Raw genomic sequence first — 23,299 nt, forward strand, 5'->3', positions numbered from 1 at the left:
ATTGTTGGAAGGGAGAGTGTGTGAGTGGACGGCTTATTTGTATGGGTTTTATTAGAAAAGCATCTGTTTACAGCAGCCTCACTATAATCTCTTGAGAAACCTTGGCTATAGCAATCAGCCAGACCCAACAGTGGGTTGCCACATCATGGTAGAACAATTTCACAAAGCTGGCTAGTAAGAGAAGAATCCTCTCCATCTTTCCGTTTGCCACCCATGCACTGATGCACAGTATTTCTCTTCTAGCCCCTTACAGATTTTTTCACTCTCTCTGAGTAATTTCTGTGCCAAGGGCCATTGCAGGCACTGCTAGTGACTCTGTGAGTTATTTGCTTCCTGTTGTGCTCTCTTCTTTACATCTCATGACAGATTCATTCGGTAAATCCTTTGATCCCCTTTCACCCTCCATTTATAGTGATATATCTACTAAGACTTTCTGAGGCTCTTTTTTCCCTAGTAAAAAAGACCATAACCCCTTCCCTACTGGAGTCAGCAGTTTTATTTCCGTAGGGCTGAAACATGGAGCAGGCACATGTGGAGGGACATGCTGGGAACTGCCTAATGACATCAGGTGGGACTGCAGTGGTGACTCGGGCTGTTGGTCTCCACAGTGGGAGAGAGATTTGTCGTGCATTTAGGTTTGGCAAGGACTTGACTGGATTTATGTGGGAATGCTGTCTCTTCTTTCTGTCTCCATGGGCTGGAAAGATGTTAAACACATTATTGATTAGCTGAGTTACATCCAAGCTGGAGGTGGTTGCAGGGTGGATTAGTTTCATTGCAAGATCCTAAAAAGTGGGTACTAGTGGGAAAGGTTTGGGATGTTCTGAGCTGGAGGTTAGGGAAGCGGGTAGGAGCAGAGTGGAGATTTAGGACTGAGAGCAGGAAGAGTGGTTTCTAGACACAAGTGTATGAAACAAACAGCAAAGTTATGAGCAAAACCAAAGCCTCAAGTTAAAGGCTTTAAAAAGAAATGCATGTAAGCTGGTACGGGTGTTTTTAATAGCACTTAGGGCTTTACCAAACCTGTTAAGTTAGTACAAAGTAGCAGTCGAAATGCTTTAGAACCAGATGTTTGTGATTAGAAAGGGAGTCCTTGGGCTAAAGGGCAGGATGAGTTTGTGCATGCCACTACGTTTTAGTAAGATGGAAATTAACTTTGGAGCCTTAGGAAAACCATGAAGGGTCACAGGGTGGGTGGCTCCTTGTTGTGGGGTTTATTATTTTTTCAGAACAGGCACATAATGGTTTTGAGATGTGATGTAAAGAGAAGCCTAAAGCTGACTTAGGCTTTAGACATATGTAGGTAGGGCTGGGAGACATAGAGAAGACAGTGTCTCACAGATACATGTGAAGCGTGCTTATCTGTCTGTAAACAGGGTGGGTTGATTGTTACTGCAGCATCAGTTTTAGGGGGAAAAAGTATGTTGCTTTCACCTTATTCTTTTGAAATCTGTTACTGCCCCCTTGCCCTTCACTCTGACCTTCTTGCTGGTGAGAATCACTGAATGACCTCCACACAGCAAGCACGTGCTCCAAGGCCACAAGGCTCCTTGTGACTTAGCAGTGCTCTGCCTATCACTGCCATGTGTTTAACTCTCACGCAGTCCAAAAAAAGAACTAAACACCCATCTTAGCTCTGCCAAAGCGTCAGACTCCATTTTCTGCATTTCCTTACACTTCCAGCATATTTTGCCCACCATGCCTTGCAAGAGGAGCAAATATGTCAGTCTGCAGCTCTTCCATTACCTGGAATGTATGATAATGAGCAAGGTTCCTTAGTGAGTGGCTGAATGGTGTTTTAGTGAATCTCTGTCATGGGGTCCACGTTGCATCGTTGATTTGTATGTTGGCATTCTCTTTTGCAGCTGGTTCCTGGGAGAGCACCATGGGTCCTCTGATGTTATCCTCTCCTTGTTGTCTGTCTTGGTGTAACATATCAGGTCATAGGGCTTAGGGAGCACAGCTGCCCTGAAGGTTACACACAGCTGTTACATCCTAAGTGGCGTCACCTAGAAGGGTCTAGGTAAAGTGCAAATGTCACTGTGCTTTAAAAAATCTTCTGCCTGATTACTCTGCTATATTTATTCCATGTTTTAGTTCTCTTGTTACAAAACTGGGCCCTTTGTTCTAGGAAATACACTCTTATCCTGTGGTTGGAGATGCGTTTTCCTGATAATTTTATTCTTCAATGGGATGCACAGTTGTCATTTGTATAATAATGCTACTGTGGCAGCACTGGTTAAAAAAAGAGGAAAATTTGCTATCGATCACAGAAAAGGTGCACTGGGATTGTTTATTTAAAGTCTGCTGTTGTGATCCTTGGATATCTGCCTGTTCTTATTTTCTGACACTATTGTGAAGATGTTTGAAATCCTCTCTCTCTGACAGGAACTAAACTGTCCATATGTAAAGAACCAGAAGTTATTTTCCAGTGGGAGCAGCTGAGTCACAAATGTTCTTGAAAATCAGAGAATTGCAAAATGTGGTTAACAAGTGTAATGGTATTTCTCATGGGGTGGACCTCTGCAGATGAAGACTCATTAAAGCTATGCTATGTTCCTATCAACTACCAAAACTGCCTTTACTGTACAGTATCACTAATTCTCATAATCCTAGTTCTATAGGTAGAGTTTCCTCAGAAATGTTCTCATACAAGCACTCAGACAGAGAAAGAAGCGCTTGGGTCTGTAACTGGGCAGCCTACCCTTGCTCGCTTCCTTGACAAATTCACACTTGATTCATGTTTCCAAGCCCTCCATCATCATCAACCCCCACTCCTCTGCCTTTGTGGGGAGAGGCAGGCTGTGTATTCAGTGATCATTTTGAAGATGAATGTGTTGGGTAGTTTTGATTATTAATTTGCTATTTTAAGCCCACATTGTGCTTTGATGGCTCTTATGGGATTTTTCTCTCACAGTAGGGGACAAAGATCTAAGGGGTGTCTGTTTAGTTTTTCCCATCCTGTAACAATACAAGATGTCATCTTGGCCTAAGTAGATACACATGTCACCAACCCCATGGCAGTGTACTAAATAAAAACACTACCCTTTATACAAATACTTGAATATTTAAGTGGACTTAAGGGAAGACAGCCAATAAATGAAATACTTTTAGAATATGAAACTAGTCTACTATTGCTTCATACTCAGTTTAAAAGTAAAAACATCTTAAAATGTCTCATCTTAATTTTTTAATGCTTATTTTTAAGCTCAGCACAATTAAGAGATTCCCATTTTTCAGGCTGGTGTATACGTGACAGGTTTATAGCAAAAGGGTAATTATATGTCATCTTAAATCCAAATATTTTTCTGACTAATCCAATTGACTTTTCATTAGATGTCTTAATCTAAATATGGTATCTCATTCTGAATTCAATGAATTTAGCTGTTTCCTCCTCCCACTGTAAACTGTTCTTGGTTTTTACTTGCCTTTGCTCTCATCTAGACCATAAGCTTGTGGAGATGAGAACTATTCACTGTTCTGCATTTAAGGTACCATCGTGCTATTAAACTCAATACATTTTTGCTTGTTACTTATTAAAATGATCTGTATAAAAAACGGTAATTTGTACTAATGGTGTGTAGTTACATGTAAAACACTTACTTTGAAGCTAGGTCCTATCACTCACGAGTTGGAAAGTACTTGTTTCTTTATGCAGTACTTGTTCACTAAAAACCATGTCTGGAGTAAAAACTGAATCTGTGGTTTGCTTTAATCAAGATAATTTGAAATCTTGAAGTTATGTGTGAAGTTGCATGCTTACAGAGTAAGTGCCAAGGACAGAACTTGGTAGACTTATATCTTAGCTGTAAGGGTGTCAGTATCCAGTCATAAATGGGGGCTGATGCTGCAGCTGCCTCATGCCTAAGGCCTGTCTTACAGCTCTGAGTAGTCTAGTTGAAGCTATCACATTACTTAGGTTGTCAGTACTTGGAGGATGACTCTCTGATGGCCCCAATCCTTTCAACACTTCTACATGTGCTTAATTTGGAGTTATTGATGAGTTTACAATGAAGTGCATATGTAAGAGCTGGCAGGATTTGGTGTTCGTAATTTGTTACTAGTAAGATTTCCTAACATACCTATTGTATTTTAATTTAAGATTATTTTTATTTCAGTAATTAAGATGTTTACTGCAATCAATGAACATTTTCTGGGACGAGGACATTTCAGTAGAAACCAATATGCCTGAAAGAGTTGGGTTTATTTTCCTACAACCAACAGATATTTCAAGAACCTTCAGTGTATTGAAGGTTTCAACTGAAGCTATGAGTCAGGGTGAAACTAAGAGACAGAGCAACTGTAAATCCCATAAGCTGTACTTATTATCCCACTGTAATGTGAATCATTCCTGAAAACAGCTCTTTGACCATCTCAATGCAGTTTGAGTAGCTTGGTGTGTGCTCTTTTTTACCTAATACCTGCTAACTTCTAGCTTAAGTCGAGAACCAGCTTGGTGTATTTTGGATTTTGACAAAGTTTAAATTTAGAGGCATTAATGCTTCAACTTTTTTAAAATGAATGGAGGAGTCTGTGCTATTGTTTCATGTGTCTTTCTTTATTTTAACAGATGCTACGTAATATTTAGCCAATTCTTTACTTTATAAAGACATCACCTCTGCCAGATGAAGGCCCGCACCTATATGTGGCACCCACTCTGTGGAAACATTGAGTAACATAGCTGAGAGATCCCTTGAATTCATATTTTCTTTTAAAAGCAGCTCTGTGACTTTTACAGATGGCAATGCTGGGCAGAATTTCTCCCCTATTGTGTTTCTTCTATAGTCACTGAAACAAAGTCTGACTAATTTAGCCTTTTTTCATGGGTTATGTCCTGCACTGCCGAATGAGTGGCAATGACACGATGATTGTGATAAAAGATTAAATGGGGTGTGTGATGATCATCATGATTTGTAAAAAAAAAACAAAAAAAAAAGTCAGAAGATGAAAAAGCATGACTGAGTTGGTTTAGGCAGGCTTCTGATGTACTGTGTTGGAAGATCAGCACAGCAGTCCTACTGGTTGGGGTATTTTGAGTCTGAAAAGGACATTGATTGCATGGGCTTTTCTTTTTTTCTAATTCCCTTTACTTCCTATTTTTGCTGTGTGGTCCTGTGCAAATCCTACCAGCAAGAGGTTGGTATCTGATATGGCTTGGTTCCTACTGTCACCTGATTTTTACCCTTGGAGAAATGAGAGGGATGGGAGAACTGAGGTGCCTGTGCTGGCTGCCTCTCACCTGGAGCCCAGTTCTGCCATGCCCCTCACTGCTGCTCTGTTGTGGGCTGTGCTTTCCACCTGACCGGGAATGGTTGTGCTGAACTAGTAGGCACCGAGGTGTTTTTACAAACTGGATCTGCAGAGAGCCTGGATGTCTTACTGAAAGGCTTTCCTGCACTGCACCCCCATAACCCATGCCACAGTCTTTCAAAAAAATAATTCCTTTTTTCTCAACAAAAAAAATTCGGTTAGAAGCTTTTTCTATTGTACGTTCAACCATCTCACTGAGAGTTTTTTTTTGTTTCTCTGCCTTTGTACTTAATGAAAATTGCTGGATTGAAAACACTAGAGAAAAAAGTTCACAGGAAAACAGCGCTGTGAGAAAAAACCCAATGTAAATCTCCGTAGATTGTAGTATCACACTACACCTCTGTAGGTGTAGTGTGATACTACATCTGGGGTCCCAAATCTCCTCAGTTCCTTACAAAGGTCCTTATGCATGGCCAGAAGATCTAGTGCTTTGTATCCAGTACTGTATCTACTCTCACAGTAGCTGAGAGGAAAGCTTCACAGAGGGGAAGACAGAGGAGATTCACAGACTGGAAACAAACTTGGGGGGATACCTGAAGAAGCTGTTAAACCCAGCCCAACCTATGGCAACTGGAAGGGCATAAGGAATGAGGGTCGTATGGCTCAGCCTTCTGGAGGTGGCTGCTGCAGCCATGTAGGAAAGCAGTGTGGAAATAAGACAACAATCAGTAGAGATGCTGGTGCAGAGTAAGAGATATCCAATCATCCCACTTATGACTCCATTTGTGCTTTCCATCCATAGCTGGACAGGGATTGTATGTGTGAGTATCTCAGAGTGCAGATGGGGGTGCTGCAGGTGACTAGGCTTAGTATGGAGACCCTACAGGGTAGCCTTCAGTGTGTCCTGCAGTATAGGTGAGATGGTTGGGGCCTGTGCTCATTTGTGGATACGTTTCACAGTGTAGACATGTCCTAAATGTGATTTCGTCACTCTAGAAGTCTATGACAGAGCAGGCTTGAATTTTTAGACTGGAGTTTTCCAAGTTCTAGGCTCTTGGTTTTGTTAGTTGACTACTAAATCCCCAACACCCACTAAATCGTTGTGTAATTCTGCAGAGCAGATTCATGTTGGGATCCACCCTGCACCATCTTCTTAAACATCCTTGGCTTTGTACAAACATTTGCACTGTGGAAGGAGAATCTTATTGTAAATTCAAAGGTTACCTGATATGTCTAGAAAACCTTTTGATAAAAGTTAGTCTTGCAATTTGGGCATCTAAAGTGTCTTTAAAGTGTCACAGGTCAGCTTAATTGAATTACTAATGTTTATTCTGGGTATGCTGTTTGTTGCAGTGGTAACTCATGCTGCTGCACTATTAAATCTGGGGAAAAAATGTATTAACTCTTTCCACCAAGAAATAATTTGGTAGAATATATTGCATTTACAAGAAAAAGCAGCATTTTAAGTTAAAAGTTGAAATTAAAAATGAGAAAATTGCACATGCTTCAGAGAATCTTTTTGTGTGGTCCAGATTTTAGGAATATCATACAAAAAAGAGGACATTTACAGTAAAATCAGTAAAATATGAAATTGCCTTAATCATACCAGAGTGGAATATAGTATTTAACAGGAAGATATTTGTCTGAAACCATTATGAACAAAAAGACAAAATAAGAGCTATGGAATACATATTTATAGAGCAAACTTGGAGAAGGGCTGTGCTCTTTATGCCGCAGACAAGTTGGTATGGCTGAGCTGGAGAAATCAGCTGGGATATCTGTGTTCTGCTGAACTCTGCATTTTTACTGTGTAAGTTTTAAATGTGAAGTTTGTGATTTCAGTGCAGTTTTAATTCTTTGCTTATTTTATGTGTGTCCCTTTCTTCTGCCAAGCTTAGCAGAGCAATAGCATGAAAGGGAGCAAGCTTTCTCTACAGGGCAGAGACCAAACTGTTATAATGTCTTAGTTATTTTTTGGTGATGAAGAAGGAGACCTTGTTTTTTGTCATGATTTGCTGGGGTACCACAAAGTCCAGTTACGGTAGGTACTGCATGAAATGTATGTTTGTTTTATTTCAGTGAAGTTCCTCCATTTTCTGGAGTAAACATTCAGCTCTTTTCTAAACTGCCTTAAAAATAAGCCCCTCCAGCCCTCTCTCCCTTCAAAACAAAAGTTTTCCTTCTCAGAAAAGCATCTGTTATTTAGCAACATCTGAATTTCCATAAATAATCCCAGATTTCCCCTGCACAAAGATATAAACAATTGTTCCATACTCAAGCCTCCCCCTGTTTCTCTGCTTCGCTGCACGAGGAGAGTGGGAGAGGAGGGACCAGTGCGGGTTCTGCAGGGGGACCCACATTGGGGCAGAGGTGGGGCAGGGCAGAGGTGGCTGTTGGGCCTTTGTGGGGTGTGAAAAATCTGTGGCTGGATTGAAAACCTCCACCAGAGGGGATTTTTGAGGTTGTTGGGTGAGCCCGCCAGCCATGTGGACTGATGCTGCTGCCTGTCTTGGCCATGCATTGGAGAGAATAATGCTAGGATAAGGAAGGGGGCATGCCACGATACCCGTGACCTGAGTCATGAGACTCTGGGCCCCACCACAAGGCTACTAAAGACTGGAGGCTTCCCACCAGTCCCAGCTCTAGGTTTCTTTAAATAATGTTTCTGCAGGATGGGGGCAGAGGGGCAGTTAATATCTTCTGAAAATTCTTCCTTTATTTATAGCTGGGAGATTTGTTTCTCTTGGGGTTTTTGAAGTGCTCTATCAGTAAGTAATGAGAAAGTGTAGTAATTGAGCAACAAGGCATAATGGCACAAAAGAGAAATGAGTGGTTGTAGAGACACCAACTGCTTCACAAATTCATGAACTTAATGAAATTTGGCTTTTGGCTCCCTGATATAATGTTACTGTATTCTTAATTCACAGATATACAACTTGAGAAACAAAACTTCTCTGAAGAAGTTTGTTTGTTCTGCTTGCCAAAATGAATTTTGTTTTTTTTCTGCTGGGCTAAAATTGCTGAAAAATTAAACCATGCCTTTGGTTAGTTTGATTTTCCCCCCAAGATTATTATTATTTTTTAATTGCAAAATGTCAGGATGCTCTAATTTCTTCAATGATTCAGTAACAAAGAACACCACTTTTTCCATTAAGAGGCTATTTATTATACCTCATATGTATAGAAGAAAATCAATTTATCTGGGCTAAGATGTCATTTCACAGTGAAGCTCATTTTTCCTTACATTGACCTTGTCCTTTGATTATTCCTCTTCTGTTCTGTCACTGGTCCAGACATCTACTCTATGTTTTGAAAGTCTTGCAAAAATTAATTTAATTATTAATCTCGATATTACTCCTTGATTTTTTAGTGGATTCCTCACCTGCTGACAGCTCTGGTGGGTCTTTTGGGGGCTGTAGTACTGGTCTTCCAATTTGCTTCCATTGACACCAATTTTTTCTGAAGTGTGAGCTGTTGGGCGCTGAATACAACCTTAACAAACATGCCTCTTCGGTATTTGCAGTTGGTTTGCCTGAAAAACAGCAGGAAATAATCCTGAGGTTTAGAACTGGATGGAAGGGCTCGTAGAGGCTGCATTTATATGTATGAAAATCTTGCTGTTGGATTGCAGCTGCAAGGAAATGAGTATAGAGAATGACACTCTGCATCCTAACATGGCAGAGCATTGATATCTCACTGTCAGCTGCTGAAATTGATTTGAATTCGATTAAAACCTTAGGAATGCTTTTATTTTACTGCTTTGATGTTTTTATGCCATCTTAGAAAACTTCATGTACTGACTCTTGGTAGCATCTTTTTCTTTACAGTTTCATGACAATGAAATAATTTGCTGGGATATGTGAAAATAAAAAGCAAGAATATCTTAGAGTAGTTTAGCCCATTTGAACACTATCTGCTTTTAAAACTTCCGTACCCATGCATAAATTAAATTAAAGTTATAAATCTGTGTAAACTTAGGTTAGCCAAGCTCAACAGGGAAGTTTTGACTTTCTATGCTAGCCTTTGTTCTTGCCATTGTGACTAACTGCTCTGGAACCTGACGTGTTTGTGAATAGATCCCTAGTCTCCTCTTAGCTAGGCCAGCTTTTTATCTCTTGGGTCCTGCTGTTTCTTTAAATATTTCTATTTAATCTGAATAACTTGTTTTTCTAGAGGAAGAGACTTCTGGGGAGGTCACCAGTGCTCAGCTGCACTAAGAGCTCTTGCAGTGGGATCAGCAGTAGCTGGTGAGGACCTCTCTGAAGCTGTGAATTACAAGAGGAGGAGATTGTGAAGCCTTCCCTCACCCTGAGCCTTGAGTCACAATACTTGTCATTCTGCACCATCCTAGAGGGTGGTGGGATGTGGTCCAGTGGCTTTCCTTCCACTCCTTTGTAAAAGCTCACCAAGAAGCAGTTTGCTAAGGAAAGCATTGTTTCTCTGTGAAAAAAAAAGGATATATTTTTAAAGCATCAGACACCTTCATTGTTGATTAGTTGTTGCTGTTCTCACATGACCTGTCTGATGCCCTAAAATTATTCTGATCTTAAAGTGGAGAACATGTCTATCTTCAGCAGCATCTGTGGTTTCACTCTGTTTGTTTGGATTTTTTGGATGACATCAGTTGCTGAGGTTTTGGTGTGTCTTATCAATGTATGAAATGAAATTCAAGGTTTTGGCTTGGATATGTGAATGGCCTGAGATCTAATTACCAGAGGGACTGCCCTTTTTCCCTCTGTGATGCTGCTGTCGTGGGAACTGTCAGAGATGACCAATCGAGTGCCCTTTCCACAAACGGGAAATCTTCTGGTTGTTTGTCATCTCCCCCACTGAGTTTTATAACCTTCCCAGTGAACTTCAAAGCCTTATCCTTTCTCGGGCCCCACAGAGGGGCATGTCTGTCTGCTGACTTCACTGGGCTTCAGATCAGGAACTGTACCCAGAATCTTCTTCTTGAGTCTTCCATGATGGGGAAAGTCAGGAGTTGTATTGCTGGAGTCTGCATCAAATATCTCATGTACAGTCTCTAAAGCAGTAAAGACACAGAGGTCATTAATGTGTGCAAATGAATGTAGGAGGTGTACATGTGTATCTGTGCTGAAGTTTTTCTCTGAATGTCCTGCAAGCGGAGGGATGCATCAGAATTGTACAAACATACAAGTTTTGGGAAATTCTTGGCCAAGAAAGTTTCTCTATTAAGGGGAAAGAGAAAAGATGGATGAAAGATAGTGCATACCCACCCCTGCCCTGCTGTCTCTGTCAGGTGGCTGAGTTTTGGTGAGCCATGGGGACTGATCTGTTTGCTGAAAGGTAAATCTTGGCACAGGTGTGGGTACAGGGTGAATGCTCTTCTACCAGCAGAGGTGCTGCAGCCGGCGGCCTGTGCATTGCCATAGCTCACGCTCTCACCCTCTTCACCACCGGGAGCGCTGCAGCTTTCATGTAGCATGTGCAAGTGCCCCAGTTGGGTTCCAAATGGGGAGTGCTCCATGAACATACTTGCATCAGTGCCTTCTTGGGCAAGAGGCTTGGGCCAGAAAAAATGCTCATGAAACCTCACTTTGCAGCCAGTGCCATCAGCCGTCCCTCTTTGGATAGAGGCGTGTGAGTGAAACCCTAGTGAGCTGGAGAGCATTAAGGGACTCCTGGCTGCTGTGTGGAGGCCCCTAAGTACCATGTGCAGCTGGAAGGGAGGAAGTGGTAACTCAGAGGGAAAGGCTAGAAGTGGAAGTGGATTATGGCATTAAATCTCAGAAAACTTAAATCCTCAAGTGCAGTCTTGGTTGTGGCAAAGATGTATCTTAATCTTTGTCCAATACTTGAGCCCATCCAGAACAGATTCTTTCATGAGGTTATTAATATTCCACTGCTTGATTATGAATGAAAAAAAATGCTTTTCTTCTCAAACATACCCTCTTCTTGAAGGACATATATGCTATTAATTTATGCTGATGGGGGAAAATATTTGTCTATTTTACTTTGAAAACAAATGCTGAGATTGTGTGATAGAGGTCCTTTTCGTAGCTTCAGTTGTGACTTCCCAACTGACAACTGAAATTGTAATAGCCTTTCTGGGAGAACCTTTTCTGAAAAATCTCCCTATGTTTTCTTTTCTATGGCTTCCCCAAAACAAAGCCCCACAGACTTGGTTTGGTTGCCTAGAATTCAGCTCAGCTTTTGATTTTTTTCTGCCATTTACACAATTCTACACGTGTGAGTTTCACTCAGCTTAAGAGACCTAAGACCATCCACCGTTCACATATTGAATGAGTGAACGCTCCCTTACTCTTTGGCATGTAGCTTGGAAAACATTTAGATCCTCATGCAGCTTATCACGCTTTGTATAGCTAAACTCTTCTCTGCTTCTGCTCCTCGAATTTAGAACACAATCTGCTCCTGAGAAGAAAACTGCTATCAGAAGAAAGGACCATGGGGTAGGACAGCATCCTGCCAAAGCTGCTTAGTTTGTGCAGCAAGGCTAGGAGGCAGTGCTGACTGCAGGTCTGGAGAGGGTCCTCTGCAGTCCATCCCTGTAAACAGCTTGATGGAGTTTGTGACATGGCTGTTGGGGGGAACAAGGAGCAATCCTGAGGAATAAAACCCAGAAACTGGTGATGTTAAAGTGCAGCGACACAAATGAGAAACATTTTCTCTCTGGTTTCTAAAGGTGAGGCTTGTTGCCACGGCTCTGGCCCTGATGGCTACTGCATCTCTTCCCTCAACAACTCCTTCCCCCCTTCTGAGCTACAAGAGGAAGCAAAACCGGTGCAAAACTGACTCTCCCTCCAGCTGTTCCCCCAAAAAGTGCCCTGACTGCTCTACTGAGCCAGGACAGCCAGGACAGCCGGCAGCCAGGGGGCAAGGGGAAGGTGGAGCACCAGGAGACTGAGAAAATGGTGGTTTTCTGAGAGTGTCAAACTGAGCTACTGGGGCATATTTTACATATTTATCTACCCAAGGTTGTCTTCCAGATTTTGCTGTCTTGGAGATCTGGTTTTTGGTCTCATGTTTTCTTTTATGTAATAGTACTGGACTATCTTTCTCTTTCGTGCTGCCTTTCCAAGATTCTGAGATAAAGGCTTCATGAAAAAGGACTAGGTTTCAGAGGTCTACACAGACCCCTTAGGCACCATGACTGCAAGACTTGAATAAATTGACTTTTTCAAACAGGTAGGGTTTTCTCTGCTCTGCTGACCAGCTGTAGTTGGTGTACAGTTGCAGAGCCTAACCCAGTGCTGTCTCCTGCAGTGGAGACAAAACTATGTAAGACATCTGTGTCAATAGAATGCCCCGACAGGAATTATTCCACTGCTGTCTGCGACTGAAGTGGCACTGGCAAAAACCACAGCCGAATTGAGACATGTGTGGGATTGTGTCAGCTGGCTTGGATCCACTTCAGCCCTGTTGTGTGTGAAAGCAAATACTGTAGGAGCTTCACTGAATTTGTTGGAGTGAATATTTAGAAATAGAGTTGCTTTAAGTTCTCTGAGGTGCTGCTAAATCTCTGTTGCAAAAGTTTGCTGTTTACCAGAATCCCGAGTGACTCCCAGGGGCACTCTCACCTCTTCTGCAAAGAAGACCTTTACAGGCACAGATACCCACTGAATTTCTGCCAAGAACAACTTTCCTACCTCCAGTACGTGCATGGCGGGGAGGAGAGGGCACCTGGAGTGCTGGTGCTTTTGCTGCTGGCTGAGGTACTGGCAGGGTTGTGCTCATTTATCCCTAACTTAATGTGTGTGAGAGCTACAAAGGGGAATATCTGAGCCCCTTTTATCTGGCCCTGTTTGCCTGCTATGCAGAAATCAGCTTCAAGGGGGAATAAACCCTCCTTTCTTCATAAGCAGTACCCCATTTGCTGCATAACACTCTTCTTACACATCCACTGTTGGACTCACTGTTCCAGGCTTTGCTAGGCAGAAAAAAGAAGTGTCTGTGTAATCACTCGCAGGTGCTCAGAGCCAGTGATGCTGCAGATGCCAGCTCCTCATTGCGGGTTGGGTAGGGCTTGCCAGATCGTGTTACTGAACATGGTTGGAGTCTCTGGTTAAGGCTGTGGTTGTGTCACGGGGACACTCCACATGATTTCACTCCTGCCCTTTGGTGTGGACAGTCATGAGTTGCATCTCACGCTCTGTAAAGCACAGAGGGTCAGTTTATTTTACTTTACACTTGCATGAAGTTCATTTTCCAGGAGTTTCTCCTTCTTTCCCATAGCACTGGAATAGTTACAAAAAGCTGGTGCCTTGACAATTTTACTCCTGTGCCCTCAAAGGCTTAATGGTCTGCAATAGTGTGATTATCAGTGTTTGACAGCAAACATAAGAAGCTGTGAGTGAAAGAGACCAAGGGCATGAACTGTCCTGGGCTAGCTCATTTGGCTACCCCAAGTTTGGGTGATTACTGAGCAGTGAACTACTACTGAAGCAGCATGTTTCTGGCTTTCTCAGAGCTTAGAAGAACCTTTGGTACATGTAATGGCTACGTTTATGCAGGTATTTCAGCTCGTTTCACCTCCTGTACAAAAAGACTTGTCTTTGCCTAATTATTCCAGTACCATTTCTGAGTGTTGGGCATTTGCTTAAATTCTGGCAAACACAGAAAAGTGATTGTAAGGCTTTTTCAAAATGATGAGCAAAAAAAAAGAACAATAGACAATTTGCTGTCCTTTGTGAAGAGGAGGTGGGAGAGCAGCTGAATGTTATCCTGCTTCTCCACGTGATCTAACTCAGAGCTGAGACATGTTGCTATAACCCACTACTTTCCTGAAAAAGGAAAACATTTGCTGAAGAGGTTTCTGTTTCTCTCCATGTGGTGAAGCACAGACACCCTTCGTGACCATGGGGTCTGACCAAGTCAGTGTAGGGATTCCTGTCTATGCTGGCCAGGGCAGTGCCTACCCTCAGGACACACTAAAGGCCATTGCAATTGCATGTGACTGTACCTCAGTTACATGATGTGGGAGAGAACAGGCTGCTCCAGGGGATGCTAATACGTGGGTTACAGCCTCCCTACAACATTGACCACTTACCTGTATCTTCTAGGTAAACTGGTGCTTGATCGCTCATGTAGGAACCCCCTGGTCAGTCTAACATCTGCTTGCTGTGTCCCCAGGTTTTATTATAACATCAGAATCTGATGACCTATGACACTGGAAACAGTTCATAACAGTTTTTTACCTTGTGTTGGTTACACCTGTGCAAACTGGATTTAAAAGGCTGACAGGCACATCAAAGGCGCCCTGTTCATGCCTTCTGTGCACCCTCTGTCCCTGTGAACACACAGTGTTGAATAAGCTTGGTAGAGCACTGGGAATGATTTGGGCTTGACTCTTACCATAAATTCAGTTAATTACTACCCCACAAGAGAAGAAATTATGCCTCAATTTGGCCAGATTTAGCCACTAGATTTGGAGATGACCTTTCAAAACCCAGCCAATTTATCCCAGACCTTCCTACCTCCCTTTGCAAGTAAATGTGTTGACTCTTTATATCAATAAAGTTCCTTCAAATTTGGGATATCTTTTGACTGCATCTCTCCCTCTACTGGAAATAATGCATTCCCTTCCCTCTGTGCCCTCTGCCCCACTCAAATTCTTCATCTGCAGCAAGGCAAGCAGCCAACTCCTTTTCTGAGCATCCCTTGTCTGAGGCTCCATCCAGATGCTTTGGGAGAGAGAGAGGACTGATCAAAGCAGACAGTGCTGCGATTCAGCGTGTTTGCAGGAAGCTGTGAAGTGGTCCTGTACTCCCCGGAAAATGTTGCAGTTCTACATCAGGCTGCTTTGATATCTCACCAAAGATATGGTCATCCCCTGCATCTAGGATGGCACAAAGGATGGAAAGAGATAGACACAAAGATTTGGTTGGCGGTGTGAGTGGTGAAATTTAATTTCTGTGATATTATTTAACCTTCCTCCTTTTCTTCTTTTATAACTACAGCAAGCTGACAACTTTACTCAACAGTTCCTTGGTTGAATGAATTATATTCATCATATAATTTGATGATGAATATGGAACCAGTAGTAATTATGAACTCTACCAGAGAAGTTGCATTTACAACGGAAAGCTTTCACAGCTTGTATTTTTAGTAAAAGTTATATTTACCACAAAGCACCACAGTGTATAGTAGACTTGCCCTGCACATGCTCTCCTTTAGACTGGCCCATTTGGAGACAGAGTGTTGGGACAGATAGACCTTCTCTCTGATGGGGTACTGTTGTTCTCAGGCTCTTTTGTTTTTCCATGGGAAACAGCTCAGAAATTTCTAAAAATGACTACTGAGAGAAAAAACCAAACCAAAATAAACCAAAAACCCCATCAGTAATGAAGAGCTATTGCTTACGTCCCAAAGATTTGCAACCATTGAGGAGCATGTCCTGGATAAGACTGAAGGCTTGATCTTTGAGCCTTGCTAGTGCCAGAGATGTGGGGTTTACCATCCTGTGGAAACCCAGTCAAACTGGATAAACACAGAAGACTTTCAAAAACTGCACTTCACAGTTGCTTTAGGCAAATTTGTGCTGGATCAAGATGATCCACAGCTCTCACCCCACCAGAAGGTACACGCCTTCTTCCCACAATGTGACAGAGCCAATACCTAGGCTGGAACATGGTTATGGGTATTTGAAGCCTTCTGCTAGTGCAGGGCTAGGAAGAAATGTCATCAGAGATTTCCTCAGCATATACTAGTGGGGAAAGGAGCAGGTAGGAAAAAGAAAATGGAAGAAAAAGGGAAGGGAAGAAGAAGGAAAGGGAAGGGGGAGGTGGGGAGGGAAAAGAGGGAAGGGAAAGAATAGTTAATCTGGAAGGAACCTACAATACTCATCTTAGTCCAACTACCTGACCATTTCAGGGCTCACCAAAAGTTAAAATGTGGTAATAAGGGCATTGTTCAAATGGTTCTCAAACACTGACAGGCTTGGAGTATCAACCACCTGTGAACTTCCTGTGAAACCTGACCTCACTTCGAGCTAACATACAATTTCTTTTTCCTTCCAAGCGGAGTTCCCTCTTCAGCCAAACTGCTCCTCTGCTTTGCTTGCTTGAATTAGGACACAGTGGGATTGCCTGCTCCTGTGTTTTTAAAAGATGGTTCTTTAAAACTGACCAGCACTCGTGGACTTCTAAACCCTCAAAAGCAGATTCCCAGGGGACACTGCTAAGTAGCTCCTTGAGTAGATTCAAGTTTACTCTCTAAAGTATTTTTCTTCATAATTCAGCAAAAACGAGTTGGAAAAATAATTTTGAATTTTTCATCAAAAATGAAAAAGAAATTCAAGACCTAACAGCAATTATTTTGCTTTCCTTCCAGCTTTCTGTTATGAAACACATTTACTATTTGTGAACTTCTTTGGTAAAGGGCAAGTCACGTAATTCCTGGAGAAGGATGTTCTCAGGGTATGAAAGACTCTAAAGTGAAGCCAGATGAAAAATGAGGATCTGGGGATTTTCTTTTATATTTCTCTCCAACTTGCCAGGGTTTGTGGAATATGCCTAGGTACTGCTTATGCTTGTGTGTTTTTGGGACCAAAGCCATGATAGAAGTAGTAAACCTGCAAGAGAAACCTTGCCTAAGCATTTAGGCAATTACATGACATGTTAGAAATTTTTAGGCAGATTTTGAGCCTTATGTGTAATGTTTGCTTCCTCTGTGGTTTTTTAAATATTACCACAGCCCTGATTAAAAATACCAAGGTGACAAGTGATGGTTGCCACTTACACCTCCTACTGCTAGCACTTCTGCTCACTTTGCGTTTTGTTATGTAGGGGGAAATGCCTCCTTGCTTCTTCTTGTGAGGAACTTTGCTGGTACATAGGAAAGTTTTGTGTGCATGTGACATGGAGGTTGCTAAATGCAGACTATGAGATATGTAACATGGCAGATTTCTTGACTTAAAACTGATTTCCAGGTAGAAGAACCAATGGACTGTGGTGCTGTCCCTCTTGTTGCTGGGAGTGCCAAGTCATTAGAAAATAGGAGGGTTTCAACATTCCCAGTATTAACAGACTTCTATTCTTTCAGGTTTTATTCTGTCAGGTTAAAGTGACAAGTTTGGAAATGATAAAGTAGTTATGAATTTTAAAATAATTTGCTTTATCTATGGTTCCCCAACATTCTGTCAGCTGCAAAGAATGTGCAGGTGCTACTGATTTTTAGTCCAAGACTGTCTTGTAGCAACATGTGCCTCCATAACCCCACAGATCAGCTGTGGCCTTTCTTTTGTAGTAGTATTTCTGCAGACCCCCTCTGTCAGGCTCAAGGGGCAGCAGGACTGTTTGTTCTCCAGCTTTAAGCTGTCGCACTCAAATTACACTCACCCTGCATCCTCTACATTGCACCCCTATAAAGTGGCAGTTTGATTTTAAACTAGTGTCTTAATTTGAGATTTTGGCTACATTGACTACTTCTTCCTTTGGCTGTTGCCTTCACAGATACCACAGGAAAAGATTTAATTTCTCTGAGAGAACTCCTCTTTCATTATAAATTGTTTTATTTGGTAGATGATGATGAAGTGGCACTATAAATGACCAGTGAGATCTGAAACTTCTTGCTCTGCTTTTCTCCTTCTCTCAGTGCTAAGTAAATGAGACAGCCAGGCCCTGGTCACTCAGCCAGGTGTTTGGCATGGAAGGGAACTGGCACAGCACAGCTCATTTCTATGCAGCCCATATCTTCTCCCACCAAAGCTGAATGGTCCTGTCCCTACTGGTTATTGTGGCCATCCCTGGTTCACTGTGATTTTCAGAACCATGCTGGAAAATTGCCTCTGGGAGGGTTGGCTGGGTTGGGTTCTGTTATCACACCACACTGGAGAAATGTGTTGCAAGGGTGGCGGATGACCCCCTGGGTAGGAGTATTTGATACCCAGGCTGGAGGAAGAGTTGGATTCTGGATTCTGAGGCAGGTGGTTTAACCATCAGTACAAGACATTTGTGGTTTTAAAAAATATTTTAAAAATCCAGACCTGAATTATGTAGCTCTTAGTTAACTTTGTTAGAATATTATTACATGAGTAAAATAAAGAACTCACAATGAGCAAAATGTAACTAAAAGTATTAGAAGATTTTGAATAAACATTATATGAAAGAGATGAGTGAGGATAAATTTACAGCTACTGTGTTCCCATGCTAGTTTCACATTCCCATTCATCCTGCTATTGCCTTCTTAGACAATATTTCAGCATAAAAAAAGCCTCTAAAGTTTGACTAAACTTGCTTGGGCCCACCCTGTCTAAGACATGAATATAGTAGTGCAAAGGATGCAGACATGCTCCTGCATGTCTGAAGAGAGATAAGGCTTGAGTTGTGCAAAAGGAAGCAAATAACAACTTATGTCTGAGTGTAAACTGGAGCAGCTGTGGACTGCAGCAGCCATCCAGCCAGTTTAACTGGTTACATACAGTGGGTCCACGTGACAACATTCAGCATGAAATCCCATGCCTGAACTTAGTAGGCTTTAGGAGGTAGAGTTTGGGAGCTGGGAGGAAGATGAGGTAGAATCCAGGAGCAAATCTGGGAGTACACCAGGCAAAACAGAAGTGAGATGGAGAGTAGCTTTCACCTTTTGAGTACAGTTTAACTTTAGAGTTCGAGAAAACTGTTTGTGTCATGTTTCAAGTGACTAACCTGGCTGCTTCACCCTAGTTGAGGGTGAGGGTGTGATCCTGCACACTAGGGCTTTGCAGGAGCAAGGCCCTGGCATCCGTGGGCTTCAGCTGCCAGGGCTGCAGAGTGGAGGTGCGGGGACCAACCCTCCTGGGGAGGGAGAGAAGGGCTCGGCTGCCAGCATCGCCTTCTCTCTGTACTTACAGGATAAGAAAGTGGGGAGTTGCACATTGACACTGGCCCTGTCCTGTCCCCCAAGACAGTCATTTGGGGTTGGTAGTGGAGGGTTACAGGTGCATGCTCTTCTGTGCCTGACAACTACAGCACAGAACGCTGCTGAATAGTGGCTCAGAATGGTCTTTTTCTCTGGCCATGGTGTCTGTCAATAAGAAACAAGGATGCTCATGACTTGGTAAGTACCCACTGATCCTGGTGTGATTCAGGTGTTTATATTCACACTTGCCACTGCTTGAAGGGGAAAAAATGGAAATAAATCTCACACGTTTTATATTAAACCTGAACTGCTAAATGACATCAGAGATTCTGGACAATTTTTCCATTTGGATGCAAAAGTGACCGGTCATCTCTGGCCTCTTTAAAATCAATGACAGCTGTTGGAAGGAGGTGAGAGAGTACCTGGAAGAAGTTTGCATGGCAAGATAAGCATTGCCCTCCCGCCATGGTCTAGCAATAACAGCTCTCCCTTTCGACAGAATGATGTTTGTACACTCACCAGCTCTGGGCTTTGGCTTCTCTGGGTTTTGTTTTTTTCTGCTGCCACACATGCTGTGGAAGGGTGGAAAGAGCACAAGATGTGTGAGGCATTTGTATGGTTTCTCTGAGATCTGCAGAATAAAGCAGAGGGTGAGGAACTGCTCTGGGTCAGTGAAGGCTGGGAGCAGAGAGCTGGCATGCATGGCCTGCCTGTAAGTTCGTAGAGTGAGAACAAGGAGTCCTCTGACTGTAACTTCTGCTTAGTATCTCACATGGCAGAAGGATTCATTCTAAAATATCTTGCTGTGGGAAGGCAGGACCTTGCTGCAGACACCAGCTGGGTGTTGGAAAATGGGTGCTCCTTACAGGGAATGACTTTTTAAAGTTTTTTCTTACCCCCACAGTTGATACAGTTTCGCTCCACAGGCCAGTGAGGGATCAAAAGGAGAAGCAGGAGCACAAGGCAGAAATGCAGACACCTTTTCCTATGGAGAGTGAAAAAACAACTGAGAACCCCTTCCCTGTGGCACAAGGGAGAGCTTCTCTCATGACCTTCTCCCTGATCTCTTCTACCTAAAAACTTGTCTTTTTTTGTCTGCACTATGGTAAACAATGCATATATAACCAAGTCTTGCTGATGTCTTAGCTGGAACTAGAGCAGGGAGTTTTCCAGAAAAAATGGGGAAACCCTTTCTAAAGTGATTATTGCTTGTGTGAAGTGTGGGCCGTGTCAGGGAGAGGGGAGGCAGAAAGGCATGAACAGCAGCAATATGGTCTTTAGCAGGTGTTGGGCAGAGCGGAATCTAATGAGAATCATAGAAACACTTGAAAGCTTTTTAAGTCCATACAGAATTTTCAGGAGCTGTTGATAGGAAACAGTAGTGACCCAACTGACAGTTAAAGAGATGAAAGAAAGCCCTTCGGATTAAATAAGATTTAGGAAATAAAAGGATTAGTGCTGGACAAAAGCTAGATTTAGGGGTTTATTTAAACAGTGCAGTGTGGCATGATGGGATGTGGGGCATCAGAAAGGAGATGAAAGACAAAATAAAAAGACGAATGCGGGAGGTAGTGCAGAGGCAAGGAATCAGCACAACATCTTCAAAACCCCTTCACAAATCTTCTGATAATTGAAAATAGTAAAAAAAAAAAAGGTAGTTTTCATTAGCAGTCCTGGCTTCTTTACATAGTAACAAGAAGTGTTACAATGGTGGGAAATCTGTGCTGGGGCTGTCAGCTCAAATCCCTGCTGCAGGAGAGAAGAGCCTACGTTATCAATTTACTTGCACTGATAGATATCTGATGAGGCAAAATCAGATATATGTAAAATTATCGCTCTATTAGATTCATAATTTGTTGTGATTTCAAGTAGGGGCTGCTGAAGGACCGTCCTTGTTTAAGAGATCTCCATTTGGAGGTCTCTGGTGAAGTTGGTGGCAAACACAGAAATGAGAGATATACACATGTTGGTGGAGCCAGCAGCATAGAACTCCTGAATGCAGCATCTGTCGCAGGAACATTTAATATTCTATCTTTAAAAACAGGACTGAGAGCTTTTCAGAGCTCAGTTTCTCTACTCCTGGTTAATCATCTATAGGTGACCATTTGTATTATTAATGAAGTGAAGAAAAAAATGTCACATGTAAGAATTTGACTTGAATGGATTGGTTTTTCATTTAGCAACTCCTCCAAAGTTTGCTGAAGAGAGTAGAGTGGCTACCAGTGGGTTTGGCTCAGATGTTAAGATAATGTAGTCAGGTAATTGTGGATACTCTTGGCTAATGCAAGTGTTATTTGGAGAAAAGACCACCTTCTCTGTTCCAAAGATTCTGTTACCCCTAATCTCCAGGATAGTTATGGATATCTCTAGCATATTAGAAGCTATTAGAATCACACAGAATCAAAGAATATGCTGAATTGGAAGGAAGCTGCAAGGACCACTGAGTCCCACACAGGACCATCCCCAAGAGTCACACCATGTCCCTGAGAGCATCATTCAAATACTTCTTGAACTCTGTCAGGCTTGATGCTGTGACCACTTTCCTGGGGAGCCTGTTCAGTGCCTGACCACCACCCTCTGGGTGAAGAACCTTTTTCTAATACCCAACCTAAATCTTCCCTGTCACCACAGAGAAGAGATCAGTGCCTGACCCTCCTCTTCCCCTCATGAGGAAGTTGTAGACTGCAATGAGATCTCCCCTCAGTCTCCTCTTCTCCAGGCTGAACATGACGAGCAACCTCAGCCTCTCCTCAAGGCCCTTCACCACCTTCATTTCCCTCCTTTGGACACTCTGACAGCTTAATATCTTTCTTACATTGTGCTGCCCCGAACTGAGGCCGCACCAGTGCAGAGCAGAGCGGGACAATTACCTCTCGACCGGCTGGTGATGTTTTGCCTGATGCCCCCTAGACATGGTTGGCCCTCCTGGCTGTCAGGTCACTGCCGACTCATATTCAGCTTGCTGCATCATCATCATCGTGGCTGGGCTTTGCGAACGAAGATTTGGGAAGGCTTTATCCACATTTGCTACAGGCACGCTGGTGGCTTATGGGGCCAATATGAGATAGACATATCTGATTGCAAAAGGTACAGCAGAAAGACTCCTTAGATGGTGTATTCTGCAATACACGGTTCTTTCTGCGTTGCCTTTTTTCCTCGAGAGTGATCCTGCGTGTGTTCTCAAAGGAGACAGCTGCGTTATAGATGGTGTGTCTCCAGGCCTCCCGATTTGAGGCCAGAGTGGACCAGTTATGGTGATCAATATGGCCAAGGCTGAGATGTTGTTTCAGGGAGTCCTTGTATCTTTTCTTCGGGGCTCCTCTCATGCGGCAGCCAGTGGCAAGTTCACCGTAAAGCAAGATCTTAGGGGGGCGGTGGTCCTTCATCCTGGAGACGTGCCCTGCCCATCGCAGCTGTGTTCTCATCAACATGGCCTCAATACTTGTGACAGCTGCTTGCTCTAGAACAGATGTATTGGTCACATAATCTGATCAGTGGATGTTTAGGATTGTGCGGAGGCAGCGTTGATGGAAGCGTTCTAGGAGACGCAGGTGGTGGCGGTAGATGACCCATGGTTCGGAACCATTCAGCTTGCTGCAGAGGAAGAACAAATGCACCTTTTTTTCTCCTTTCAAGTCTACAAAGTGAGATTGGATTCTTTTCTTGTCTAAAGTGAAAATGTATTTTGTGGCCTAATTTTACCAATAGGAAAATTTTTTAGAAGCATAAGTGGTTACAGCTGGACTGGGAAGGTTTATAATGCTTGGTGGATGTTCAAATAAAGTAATACAGATATGTTTTGCACATGTTTCTGGAAAGACACTAACATTGAAATGCTTCTTTAGACAATAGTCTCTTTTCACTTGTTCTGTTACCATAGGGAAATGCTAGTGTTTGCAATGCAAACTAGTGTTTGCAAATAGCTAATAGGTTAACAAACAAACAAATGAAAAGTTAGGAAATGACTTTATATAAGCTCTTGGGAACCTTTTATATGATATTTTGTAGTTTGGGCTCCATGTTGTCCCAGAATAGTTTTATATTTTATTTTTTGTTCCTTTGTATCTTTTATAGTGCTCTCTGCAAAGAGATGTGCGGTCCAGCTTTTGAATGGAAATAGAAGCTTGACTGAAAATTTACAGAGTGTGTCTAAGAGGTGTTTTGTTTGTTCAGAAAAATGACCGTTAATATACTGAACAATTAAGAAAATCTTAATGATTTTTTTTAG

This window comes from Pipra filicauda, unplaced genomic scaffold, assembly GCF_003945595.2.
Source record: "Pipra filicauda isolate LSUMZ 115617 unplaced genomic scaffold, ASM394559v2 scaffold660_size177658_pilon, whole genome shotgun sequence".
Taxonomy (NCBI): Eukaryota; Metazoa; Chordata; class Aves; order Passeriformes; family Pipridae; genus Pipra; species Pipra filicauda.